The sequence below is a fragment of the Pleurodeles waltl genome, chromosome 4_2, assembly GCF_031143425.1.
Source record: "Pleurodeles waltl isolate 20211129_DDA chromosome 4_2, aPleWal1.hap1.20221129, whole genome shotgun sequence".
NCBI lineage: Eukaryota > Metazoa > Chordata > Amphibia > Caudata > Salamandridae > Pleurodeles > Pleurodeles waltl.
Window position 1 is genome coordinate 908,654,146 of NC_090443.1, and position 12,797 is coordinate 908,666,942.

The following is a 12,797-nucleotide window of genomic DNA, read 5'->3' on the forward strand; positions in this document are numbered from 1 at the left end:
CCAATTCTTTTAAGGAGACCAGAACTGACTTGCCTTTTTGAGGGGAAAGCCAAAGTTCTCTAGGTCCATGCAAACTGTTGTTGTCTGCTATATGGATATAGCCCAGGAACTGGACAGAATAGGATTGTCTAGGTATGGATACATTTTTATTCCTCTGTTGTGAAAAAATAACATCACAGGAGCCAAGACCTTTGGGAACACTTGACCTCGACCTGAGACTGACCCTGCTCGTTCCCTATACAGAACCAGAGGAATTGCTGTCTTGCTGGTTCTATGGGGATATGGAGATAAGCATCCTGCAATTCGATGGAAAATCCCCCTGAGAGCTAAGAGGAATGATCTGCTGAAGGGAACACATCTTGAAATGAACTGTTGGAAATTAATGTATTCAGGCCTTTTAAACTGAGGCTCATTCTGTACTCCACTGAAGACTCCTGAACAAGGAGTACGCTAGAGTACCACCCCTGTCCCATTAACTCATTGGGACCTGGATGATAGCCATCTTCCTGAACAAAGTCCATACATTGTCCAGTAAGGCCTCTCTCTTTGCACTGTGCACTGGAAGTGTGTGTACTGGAAGAGAAGGAAGTTGCAGGCCAGGAGGCAAAGGAATGATGTGACCCTCTCTTACAACTTGCAGAACCCACTTGTCTGATACTCTGGGCATCAATAGTCCTGCAAAAATACAGAAACGACCTCAAACTGGCTCCCTGGCATAGTCAGGAACACTAGGAGGATTGCCTTTGTTACCAGGAGGTTAGCGAACAGAACAAGAATTTTGAGATCTAAGTTGGAATCACGACATATTAAAAGAAAAATTGAGCCTCTTATCCTTGTACCTGACCTTTATAGGTTGAGAATAATAGCACGCAAGCGCTGCTCTTCTCAACATGTTGTACTCTATTCTGTGGGCTTTAGCCATGCCATCTCAAGTCCATCACTTTCATTAGTTCCTGGGCCTGGCTTTCGAAAATCCCTTGATGTTATTGGTAAATGCTTTATATTTGTCCCGCCTTGAGGCTAGTTTGTTACCACCTTGGAGACAGACCGTGTTACATGGATTATTGCATGATTGGTGAGATACCTTAGTGTGGCGTTTTTTCTTTTGCCTTGTCGCTTCGCCCTGCATGGCCGTATGTTGTTTCTTCCTCGTTTTCAGGTATCTTGCTGTTTCTTTGTGATGTCTGCGGAGTCGTTTTTATTTATTAATATTTTTGCAGTTTTATGTGGCGCAAACTTGACACAAAGGTATTGGAGTGCTTTATTTTATTTTTTTGCAGTTTTATACAGCACAAACTTGATACAAAGGTATGACAGCTCTTTATATGAGCACTGGTTATATTACACAAGAACACATTCATTTTTTTCAGCTAGGGGAGATTAAATGATTTGCCTAGAATCACAGGATGTTGAGCCGGCACAGAGACTTGAACTGTATTCCCCAGCTCGACGGTCGGCAGCTCTGGCCCTCACGCAACATCCTCTCCCCTAAGGTTCCGCGTGTTGGGGCAGTCTGGAAATAACTTGTTTTTTTATATATAGCACTTGTTAATACAGGTTCTGCCATTTCATAGCACTGCAAAGCAGGTGTCATTCTTAACAATATTGCTATGATTCATTTGCATCGACCTTTCAGAAAAAAAGAGGTGAAAAAGCAATGTCAGGATTGTAATCAGTGACATTCTCGTTCTCTTGATACCTCTGCAGTTGGTGCATTAACCAATTGACTTGAGTAGAGCTTAACACAAGTTAATAGCACATGCTCTTGATAACCTCTGTAAGGTCACCAACCAAGCACATAGGTAAGTTCTAGGCAAGAAGATGGTGAAAGGTGTTGTCTCCAAAATGATGGAAAAGGAGGTGTGATTCCAGATCCAAGCACTTAATGGCCTCAAGCTTGATAGCAAAAAACATCTAGCCTTTGAATGTAAATTGTGCCTCTTCAAATAGAGTTCAGTTAGTAGAGGCAGCCATTTTCCTAACCCTGTTGTGCAAATACGCTAATACATGGGTTCCACAGTGAGAGGAGCAGTGTATCATAGGACACAAAAGTGGAGCAAACTCCATTACTTCCTCCTCTCAGAATTCACTGGTGTCATGGCTTTGACAGTCCCCTCACAGCTACTACGACCTTGCAGATGCCACTTCCGGAAGCGCTGTCTAAGACAGTGCTCGAATCGCACTGCTTCCTGTTTGAAGAGGCTACACCTCAATACCCCCCATAGTTGCTGTCACAGGCTCAGAGTGCTCCCCCATTCCCTTCTGGGCTCGTGTGTATAATATCACAGCCAGTCTGTAGGAATAAGGCAAAAACCCTCTCAAGATGGCGGCCTTGTTGTGTCCTCTCTCCTGCAGCGACAGGCCTGGGATGGTAGCTGTGGCACCTGGCATACATCCACTACACTCCAAACCAAAACACATAGGTAAAATACATTTTCATTTACAATGCCAATAGGTCTATCTCTCACAAATGCGAGATGTATTGCACTGCAGATGTTTGTTTTTCTTGTCAAAGTTTCTGTCTGTATTTGAAAGACTGTGGCGGTCATTCTGACCCTGGCGGTAAAAACCGCCAGGGCCGTGGTCCGCGGGAGCACCGCCAACAGGCTGGCGGTGCTCCTTTGGGCATTCTGACCGCGGCGGTACAGCCGCGGCCAGAAACGGAAAGTCGGCGGTGTACCGCCGGCTTTCCGCTGCCCAGGGGAATCCGCCATGGGGATTCCGACCCCCATACCGCCATCCTGTTCCTGGCGGTTTCAGCCGCCAGGAACAGGATGGCGGTATGGGGTGTTGTGGGGCCCCTAGGGGCCCCTGCAGTGCCCATGCCAATGGCATGGGCACTGCAGGGGCCCCCGTAAGAGGGCCCCACTTAGAATTTCAGTGTCTGCTTAGCAGACACTGAAATTCGCGACGGGTGCTACTGCACCCGTCGCACCCCTTCCACTCCGCCGGCTCCATTCGGAGCTGGCTTCCTCGTGGAAGGGTGTTTCCCGCTGGGATGGCGGGCGGCCTTTTGGCGGTCGCCCGCCAGCCCAGTGGGAAACCCAGAATGACCGCTGCGGTCTTTTGACCGCGGTACGGTCTTCTGGCGGTTCCCGCTTGGCGGGCGGCTCCTGCCGCCCGCCAAGCTTGGAATCACCCCCTGAGTATGCTCTTGAAGGACTTCTGCAGTACCTCTTCAAGCTCTTCCTCAAACAATTCTTTTCCAGAAAAACTCATACAAAGGAGGCGATTCTTTTGCAAAGAATCCACTCTCCAGCCCCTCAAGAGTACATGATGTCTGGCCTTGACTACTCCTGACAAAGTTATAGCAGTGGCCCTAAGTCTGTAAAAAACCACATCAGAAAGAAATTTAGCTTGGACTTCTATACGTACAAAGCCCACTGAGAGGTAGCTGAACTGCCTGAGTAACATCAAACTGAAAAGTTTACTGAAGGTAAAAACCTCATTGAAAATGTATTTGCATTAATACTTAAGGCCCTGTGTAATGAAAACAGTGAAATGCCCATACAAGTAACGAAATGCAGTGAGACACAATGCAAATGCCATTCTAAAACAGGCAGGAAGAAATCCTCCTTAGTCTTGAGATAAAAAGACCATCCCTGCTATTTCTCACTCCTTTAGGCCATCACAAAAGCAGGACAGCGGGGACATGCACGAAGTACACAATGTATATATTTATTTCTCACTGTACCATTTTCGTTGGAAGGATGTTTAAGGACACGGGTCGCTGCACTCTGAACCATCCTTCTCCCCTCAACCCAGTCAGCATAAGCAGGAGGCAACCCTCAGTTTTACATGTCCCACTAAGAAGGGAGCAGAGTGTCCGAGCTTAAAGACTTCACACCGCTCCTGAGAGATAATTGCCATTATCATCTAAAAACTCCCATGCTGCAGGGAGAGAATGGAAAATCCCACAAAGCGACTCTGGACCACGTCTGTCTGGGGAATGTCCACCTCTACAGGGAGAAATGTATAAACGACTGCAGCGCGGAGTCGCTGCGTTGTCCAGCATCTCACTGCCAAGGGAACTCTGAATCGACTGTGCAGGAGTTCACAATGCGGTGGGAGGATCCCGCTGCACAGGGTACAATTAAAAAATAAAATTAAAGAATGAGAAAGGAAAGAAACTGAGGAGTGCCCTTGCAACCCTACAAAGCCAGAGTGTAAAAAAAACAGGTGCACAAAATAAAAACAGGAAATGCCTGGGAATAGGTAGGGTTTTATGGGAGGAGCTTGGGGTTTTATGGAAAGAGAAAAAAGGCTGGAGAGGGTGTCGAAAAAGGGAATACTGGCGTTAAAGCCCTTATAATAAGGGCTGAGATGAGGAACAGGATGAGGATGGTAATGAAGTTCCACAGGATGCTTGAAAACCAGAAAAAGAAAAACATTTGTGAACATCAGAAGTAAAAATGATAAAGTGAAATTAATTCTTATCCAAGTTAAATTAGTTCCAAGTGTCTAACTTTGCAAGACAACTCCTGGTATAGTCCTGAAGTTCTGTTTATCAAGAACACAAATAAAGATAGAAATGTTTATTGAGTAAGAGCCTTTACAGTCGTTTTTAGGTTGATCGCCCAAGTGCTTTTCAACCTGTTGCAAGTATTCTGTGTGCCTTTAACCATGCCCATCACTTTCACTCGTTCATGGGCTTGCCTTTCAAAAATCCCTTGATGTCATTGGTAAATGCTTTACATTTGTCCCTCCTCGGGGCAGTTTTGTTACCGCCTTTCAGACTAACCCTGTTACATGGATCATTGCACGATTGCGGATATACTTCAGTGTGGGGAAACTCTTTTTTTCTTTTGTCTCTCCGCTTCATGCTCCATGGCAGCCATGGCGCTCACAGTGTGAACAGTGCAAACTCCATCAGTGGTATTGAAGCACTGGTCGCATTGTTCACACTGTTACCCAATCAGAGTCATTTCTTTTAGCTTTCCCCTTCACGCTCTATAGCTTTCACAAAAAACTTGTAATTGATAAATACTTTGAGTACAAAATACAGAAATCCTCAAAGTAGCACTCCTGACACAGTGGGAGAGCCAATAATACAATATTCATTGCACACGGGAAACTCACCTAGTAATGCTTCGCAGGCCATTACTTTTAGTAAACATTTTCGCTCATAACTCAGCCTCTGGTAATCCTAGGACAATAGGACCACCACCAAAATGTTCACAACAATGTATTCTTTCTGTCTACTTCATCTCTGGGTCTCCAAACTGGTTAGTGGGGACCCCAAAATAATAACCCCTCCCACCATTCAGTGTCCGTTTAAGCTCTCTTATGGCTGGAACATTTGTTTTACAGCGGAGAGTAGTTTGTGTTTTAAGGGGCTTGTTTGTAATATCATTGCAGTAGGCTGCTTAACTCAGAAAATGTGTAAGGCACTACGCCCTCTAGGAGCTAAATATATGGTTACAATGCATTATTTTCTGCCATTTTCTTTTTGTGTGGTGATGCTCTATAGGAGCGAACTATATGGCTACATGGCCATGTTACTTACAAATGCTATTTTTATTGTGGTGTTCTCTAGGGGCTATTCTGAGCATTACAGTCTAATGCTGAAAGTGTATTTCTGATAAAGGTTTTTATTGGGTTTATATGATAATTGTATATGTTATATTCAACTCTCCTTTTTTAAATGATTTCCATGATTTAGGCCAATTTAACATCCTTATTACACTATGACAATTAAAACACTCTTGATATATTTGGGTGACCCTTCTAGTTTATTTCTCTTGTTACTCCTCTGTGGCTGTCTTGTGTCTTTTTTAGCGGGAATTGTGTTAGCCAGCCAGCAACTCTGATGGTGGGGTGGTGAAAGTTGTATTCTATTGGAATTAGCATGGCAGATTTAAATTAGGATGCTAAATGGCAGCATTTTCATTTTTGGCTGCAGATAGAGGAAGGAGGTAAACGGAAGTGCTTTAGTTATATGCTGGGTCACTAGAACTATGTGGCAGGAAAAGACAAAATTATGGGACGGTGCTGACCAATTTATGTGGCAAGAAATGTCCAGTTATGAATTTACAACGCCAATAGCTCCAACTCAAGTAAATGCGAGACCTATCGCATTGCTAATGCTTGTTTAGTTTATTTGCAGGAATGTACACCAGAATGGTGAAAATAACGGGTGTTACTATTAGCCAATTTAATGATACCCAATTTACCGACAGATGGAATACTGAGTCGGCCTTGCAGGGATTCAGAGTTGTGACCTGGGGATCACCACATATGGCAGCGGTGAGAATTGCACTCATTGAGCAAAACATGTGGTACAAATATGGAGGAGACTGTATTTGCATATCTTTTCTTCCTGCATCCACAAACAGACCCCCGCACTGTTTGTCTGCTATTGTTATTCTAGGAGTCGAGATATTCCCTGGGAAAGGCAGATACAATATCTGCTTCCGGCGGACCGTAAACAGGGTTAGATTAGCGAAATTCATTGTTTGAATATCAGGTGATATAATCAAACCCAGGACATATTGTTCTTGTCCTTTTACTCTGACAGTATCATCGGATTAACGTTTATGTTCCGGAAAATGCACGACATTGAAAAATGATATTTTCTGTGCTACAGTCAGACCTTGAGATCTGTGGGGATCAGCACTTTCCGGCATTTATTGGATTGTTCTCAGTGTCTCAATAAAGACCACTCGTTCTATAAATACAAAATATGGATCATGTTTTTAGAGAATTCAGCAAGGGACAGGAAACGGTGCTTGTGCCCTTTGTTTGTGATGTACCGTGAAATGGAAAAACTACAGATGCCGGCAGTGCTAATGAATAGCCAGTGATTACAGTACACGCAGGAGCTCGGTTACAGCAGCATCCCTTGTTATGCCTTCCAGGGCATGACATGATCACATTAAAAACTGAAATAGAAAAGCGATGGACTCGTGGTTCTTCAAATGATCTCATTAAGTTTGAATCAAGAGGAAATATAAAATGTACAGTGAGATTGACTCTTGCTTCTTGAGTCGAGGTTGATTCCCCAAAGTGTCAGGGGAGGCGGGAGTGACATCATGGACCTATGATGACATCACATGGTTGACCCTTTGTTCATCCCTTGCCTCTCAACCGACTCATGTTTGCTTCTGGGTGACAGAGGGACAGCCAAGGAGTGGAAACTGCAGAAAGTAAACTGACATTTTTAATCCCGGTTTGCAATCGTCAAGCCAAGGTGGAAGCTTAATGTGCAGCAATGCCGTAATGTGCATCCCTGGCTCCTTGTTCCTGCTACTCTCTCATGTATAAATGCTCATTGTGTAGCTGCTTATGGCTTGTCAATGTTCTACCAACATCATTTCAGTTTAGACCAGAAAAGCCTTGGGTGTTCTCATTGAAGGGAGACAACTATGTACTACAGTGAACCATCAGAGACAAGAAAGATGTGGCAAATATTGTATGCAAAGCAACAGTGCAGGGTGAGAATTTACCACTTTGAAGACATTTTAACCCTGGTACTCAATCTAAATTAGTTACTGTCAAGCTAATGCATTACAACCTAGATTATTATATGTATCATCACAAGGAATCTCCCATTGCATTTGATGTCCTTGCTCAGTAAAACGTGCAATGTGGGGTTGTGGGAAGAGTCTACCTTTTAGCGGTGGCTAGACAAAAAACTCAAAGCATTCAAAAGACTCAAAAGACTTTTGTTTAAAAACAAATGTATGTCCTTCCATAGAGGACATGAGCATTTCTGGTACACCACCACTGCTTACTGCAAGTCACTGATTGCCACTCTCCCCACTACCACCCACAGAAATCAAGCACTACCGTTCAAGCCACGCTTTCACATCACTATGCACTTGCCACCACTCACACCATCTTTTACAGCAGCTATTGCTCTACTTCACTTACAGCTACTCCATCACCATACCACCATTGAAGGTATCACTTGCCTACAGCCATCGTCCTCACCCTGAATCCCCTAAAAGATTACATCCCCAATCATCCCTTGACACACACAAGTCTATTCAACCTCAGTAACCTTGATTGCTAACTAATTGCCACTCAAACCTCGGCTTAGATATTGCTTTCCCTACCACAATTCACCCACAGATACATATAACACCACCACTGATCTTCAACATCTAGGCAGATACTGCGCCACTATACAATGCACCTGGGTCCCCAAAAAGAGTCAGCAGAAGTTTACTTGATAAATCCCAACTATCATTATGTTAGTTCATGGATGCGCTCAGTCCCCATGTGGCACACTGTCACCTTCTCCTGAGCACCACCGAAGACACTAAAAACACAGAGGGACCTCTAGAATGTATGTAGCTTTCCATCTCCATATGGGCCATTGATTACATACACTTCATCATTGACAAGCCACAGAAATGCTCCTTCATCTACTTCAATCACAATGGATACACACAGGATTCCACTAGGATTCCATTGGGCCTTATATTACATTACATGATTAGCATTCCGTCAAACACACAGAGGTCCAGATATAGAAAATGAGTCCAACTTGAGGAGATGTGCACACAGCCACTCATAACACATAATATATTTCTGCCACTGAAACGTATTGTGGCTAAACAAATGCCCCTTTGGTGACTGCAGCTGCTCCTGACAGCGATAGTTACAAGAGGTTAAATGTTTAGACACAATGTGCCTTCAAGCAAACCAGTGGGGTTTTCAGAAATCCTTGCCTCAGGTAGATTATCTGACATCACCAAATCTACCTACTAAAGGGAAGTAACCTCCTGCAGATGCCTGAAGATGTGTCTTGTTAGAAATTTGGTTGCTGGTTGGCAGAGGTAAGGACCGTGTCCATGCAGGAACCACAATCCTAATCAGGGTAAGTCATCACTTTACCCTAGTTTAACCTGTTGCTCACCCTCTGGTAGCCTGTCACAGAGCAATCAGGCTTAGCCTAAGAGGCAATGTGTAAAGTATTTGTGTAACACTTCAAACGGTTAAACAGTGAAACACCACATAAAAATAATCCCCACCAGATTAGAAAAATAGGGCTTAATCAAAAAGACAGCAGTCCAATAGAATTTGAGAATCTGAGATATGAATTTTTAAAATCTAAAAGTAAAATAGCACTTAGGAGCAATAAGCTCTAAAATGGGATAACTGGTTGTACTGGACCGAGACAAAGTCAAAAGTTCAGACCAACCACGGTGGAGTGCTAGCCAGATACAGGGCCCCACTTAGGCCTGTGGAACCAAAGTACCTTGGTCCGGGATGCAACGAAGAGGCCATGTGCAGGCAAAGCAATGCGCCAGTGTTAAGCCACACAGTGGATGAAACACATTGATTTTCTCCATGCAACCATGGTGATGCATCAGTTCCAAGTGTGGCGGGCTGGATGCAAGGCTCCTGCTGACTCAGTAGGTGAAGCACTGATTTCGAACGTGATGTGCTGGTTCTGAAGGCGATGCGCTGGGTCTCTCCATTCAACAGCGAGGATGATCTGGCTCTGACTCATGCAAGGCGAAGATGCACCAGTTCTAATGAGGATGTGCGGGTTCTGTTGGAAGCAGCACTTTATAACCACTTCCAAGTGCCCAGGACTGGGTTGATACCACTTGGCAGGGCAAGACTTGCAGAAAGCAAAGTCCAGTTGCTGGTACACAGTAAAGAAGGAGTCAAGCAGAGTAGCAGCTCAGCAGAGTGGCACTCCTGTAGCAGCACAGCAGTCATTTTTCTTTGGAGAGTATCAACAGATCCTGGAGTGTACTATGTTGGTGATGTCAGAGGTTTCTGTACTTATACACAGTTGCGCCTTTGAAGTGGGGGAGACTTCAAAGAAAGGTTTTTGAAGTGCACAGAGGGCCTCCTGTCCGGTCCTAGCTCCAGACTCACTACAGGGGAGTTTTAGAAATGTGGTCTCTAGTTGGCAGTGGTTTACACCCTGTCCAAGTAGGGACCCTCACTCTAGCCAGGGTAGGGGAGTCACACAGCTAGGATAACCCTTGCTCACCCGCTTGGTAGCTTGGTTCCAGCAGTCAGGCTTATTTCAGAGGCAATGTGTAAAGTGTTTGTACATACACAAACAGTGAGAGTGAAAACATCACAAAAGTACTTCACACCAGTTTAGAAAAATAGCCAATATTTATCTGAGTAAAACAAGACCAAAACGACACAAATCCAACATACACAAGCAAAGTATAGCACTTAGAAACACAATAGCTCTAACTGAGGCTATCACAATGTCTTGACAAAGTTGTTTCCAACAGTCTGACACCACTCGCGAGGGACTGCGGTACAGCCACTGAGTTGCACGGACCCTGGGTACAGTACCGCGGAAAAGGAGGAGGAAAGAGAGACGTTGCATGGAGTCGGGAAGGTGGGGTGTCACTGGAGCCGATGCTACTTCGCTTCCTCACTGCCACGAGGGAGGTGAGGCATCAGTTCCTTACTGCTAAGCAGGGAGGTGAGGTGACGGTTCCTTATGGCTGGAGGGGGGGTGCAGTGGCCTTGGCGGCAAGGGGTCTGTTCTTTACGACAAGGCAGTGTCAATGAACCCAGCAGCTCAAGCAGGGACCCTGGGTACAGTACTTTGGAAGGCGAGGAAGAAACAAAGACGTTGCACAGAGTCGGGGAGGTGAAGTGTCAGTGGAACCGGTAGAACGTTGGTTCCTTACTGCCACTAGGGAGGTGAGGCATCAGTTCCTTACTGCTAAGCAGGGAAGGTGATGCAGCATTGGTGGCGAGGGGTCAGTTCCATATGACAAGGCAGGGTCAATGAACCCAGCAGGTCAAAATGTGAGGCGCTGGCTTTGCATTGTCACCATCACGCCATGGGGCCAAAGGTGCTGTGGCAGAGTCTGACTCGGGTGCCACAGACATCGGTGACTCTGGACTAACGCTGTGGTGGGACTTTGGGGTGTTGCAGCCGTGTCAGGCCAGCGTTGTCGGTCACGGTCGATGCACTCAGCGGTGACCACAGCTCCAGTGCAGATAGCAGCACAGAGTCAGAAAATGGTCACCCTGGAGGTAATGTGCTGGTTTCTTCCTTGTGTCACCAGAACTCACTCCCAACGGCTCAGGAACTGGATGTGGCAGCACTTGGCAAGTCAGGACTCTCAGCAAGATAGTCCAGGCACTTGTAGGTGAAGTCTTTGATGGCCCTGAGACTTCTTAAAAGGAGGCAAACTCAGTTCAAGCCCTTGGAGAACCTTGGAAAGAAGGATGTAGAAAGCAAAATCCAATCCTTTCACTCCCAGCACACAAGCAGTAAGCAGCTGGCCAGCACCATAAAGCAAAAGGCAAAGTGGCAGTCCCTTCTACAGCATCCAGCTCTTCTTCCCAGCAGAATGTCCTCAGTCCAGAAGTGTTAATACCCATTTCTGTCTTTGAAGTAGGCAAACTTCAAAGAGAAGTCTTTGTGGTGCACAAGACCCTGCCCTTCCCTGCCCTGGCCCCAGACATACTCCGGGGGTTAGAGGTTTCTTTGTCTGAGGACAGCGATAGTCCTATTCAGGTGAAAGTATCAGCTCCTCCCACCACTCTAGCTCAGGAAGACCCATTAGCCTGGTGATGGGCCATCAGGACATGCAGGGCACACCTCAGCTCCCTTTGTGTGACTGTCTAGAGTGAATGCACAAACAGTCCATCAGTCATCCTGACCCAGCCGTGTATTCAGCAGACAGGCAGAGGCACAGAATGGTTAAGCAAGAAAATGCACACTTTCTAAAAGTGGCATTTTCAAACTCACAATTCAAAAATCAACTTCACAAAAAGACATATTTTTAAATTGTGAGTTCAGAGACCCCAAACTCCAAATCTCTACTGCTCCCAAGGGAAATTAAACGTAAAAGATATTTCAAGGCAATCCTCATGTTACCCTATGGGAGAGATAGGCATTGCAATAGTGAAAACTGAATTAAGCAGAATTTCACTATCAGGACATGTAAAACACATCAGTACATGTCCTACCTTTTAAATACACTGCACCCTGCCTATGGGGCTGCCCTTGGTCTACTTTAGGTGTGACTTACATGTAGTAAAAGGGAAAGTTTGGACCTGGCAAGTGGGTGCACTTGCCAGGTCAAAATGACAGTTTAAAAATGCACACACAGACACTGCAGTGGTAGATCTGAGGCATGTTTACAGGGCTACTTATGTGGGTGGCACAATCAGTGCTCCAAGTCCACTAGTAGCATTTGATTTACGGGCACTGGGAACACAAAGAGCAGTTTGCTAGGGATTTACTAGTAAATCAGATATGCTGGTAATGTATACACCAATCACCAATACAATTTAGACAGGGAGCGTATGCACTTTAGGACTGGTTAGCAGTGGTAAAGTGCCCAGAGTCCTAAATCCAACAACAAAATGTCCAAACAATTTGAAGGAAGAAGGCAAAACATTTGGGGATAATATTGTAAAAAGGGCCAGGTCCAACAGGGGGTGTGCAGCCCTTTGTGTGGGGGACAATACATTACCTATTCAGGTGTAAGTGTCGGCCCCTCTCTTCCATCCTCCCAAGGATGGTTCATAAGGCTGTGGATGACTCATCACTCACACCTATGCTCTTTTTGTGTGTGGCTGTCTAGAAGGAATGCACAAGCCCAGCTGTCTACTCACCCCAGAAGTGTATTGGAGGAAAGCAGTAGGCACCAAATGGCTAAAGTAAGGAAATGCCAACTTTCTAAAAGTGTCATTTTCAGAATTGCAATTTTAAATCTGATTTCGCTATAAATTGTGATTTTAAATTATGAGTTCAGAGACAAACATATCTTTTCCAGATTGTGAATTACACTTGGAAGATGTAATAAGGTAATTCCAATCTTATCCTATGAGAGAGATAGGCCTTGCTG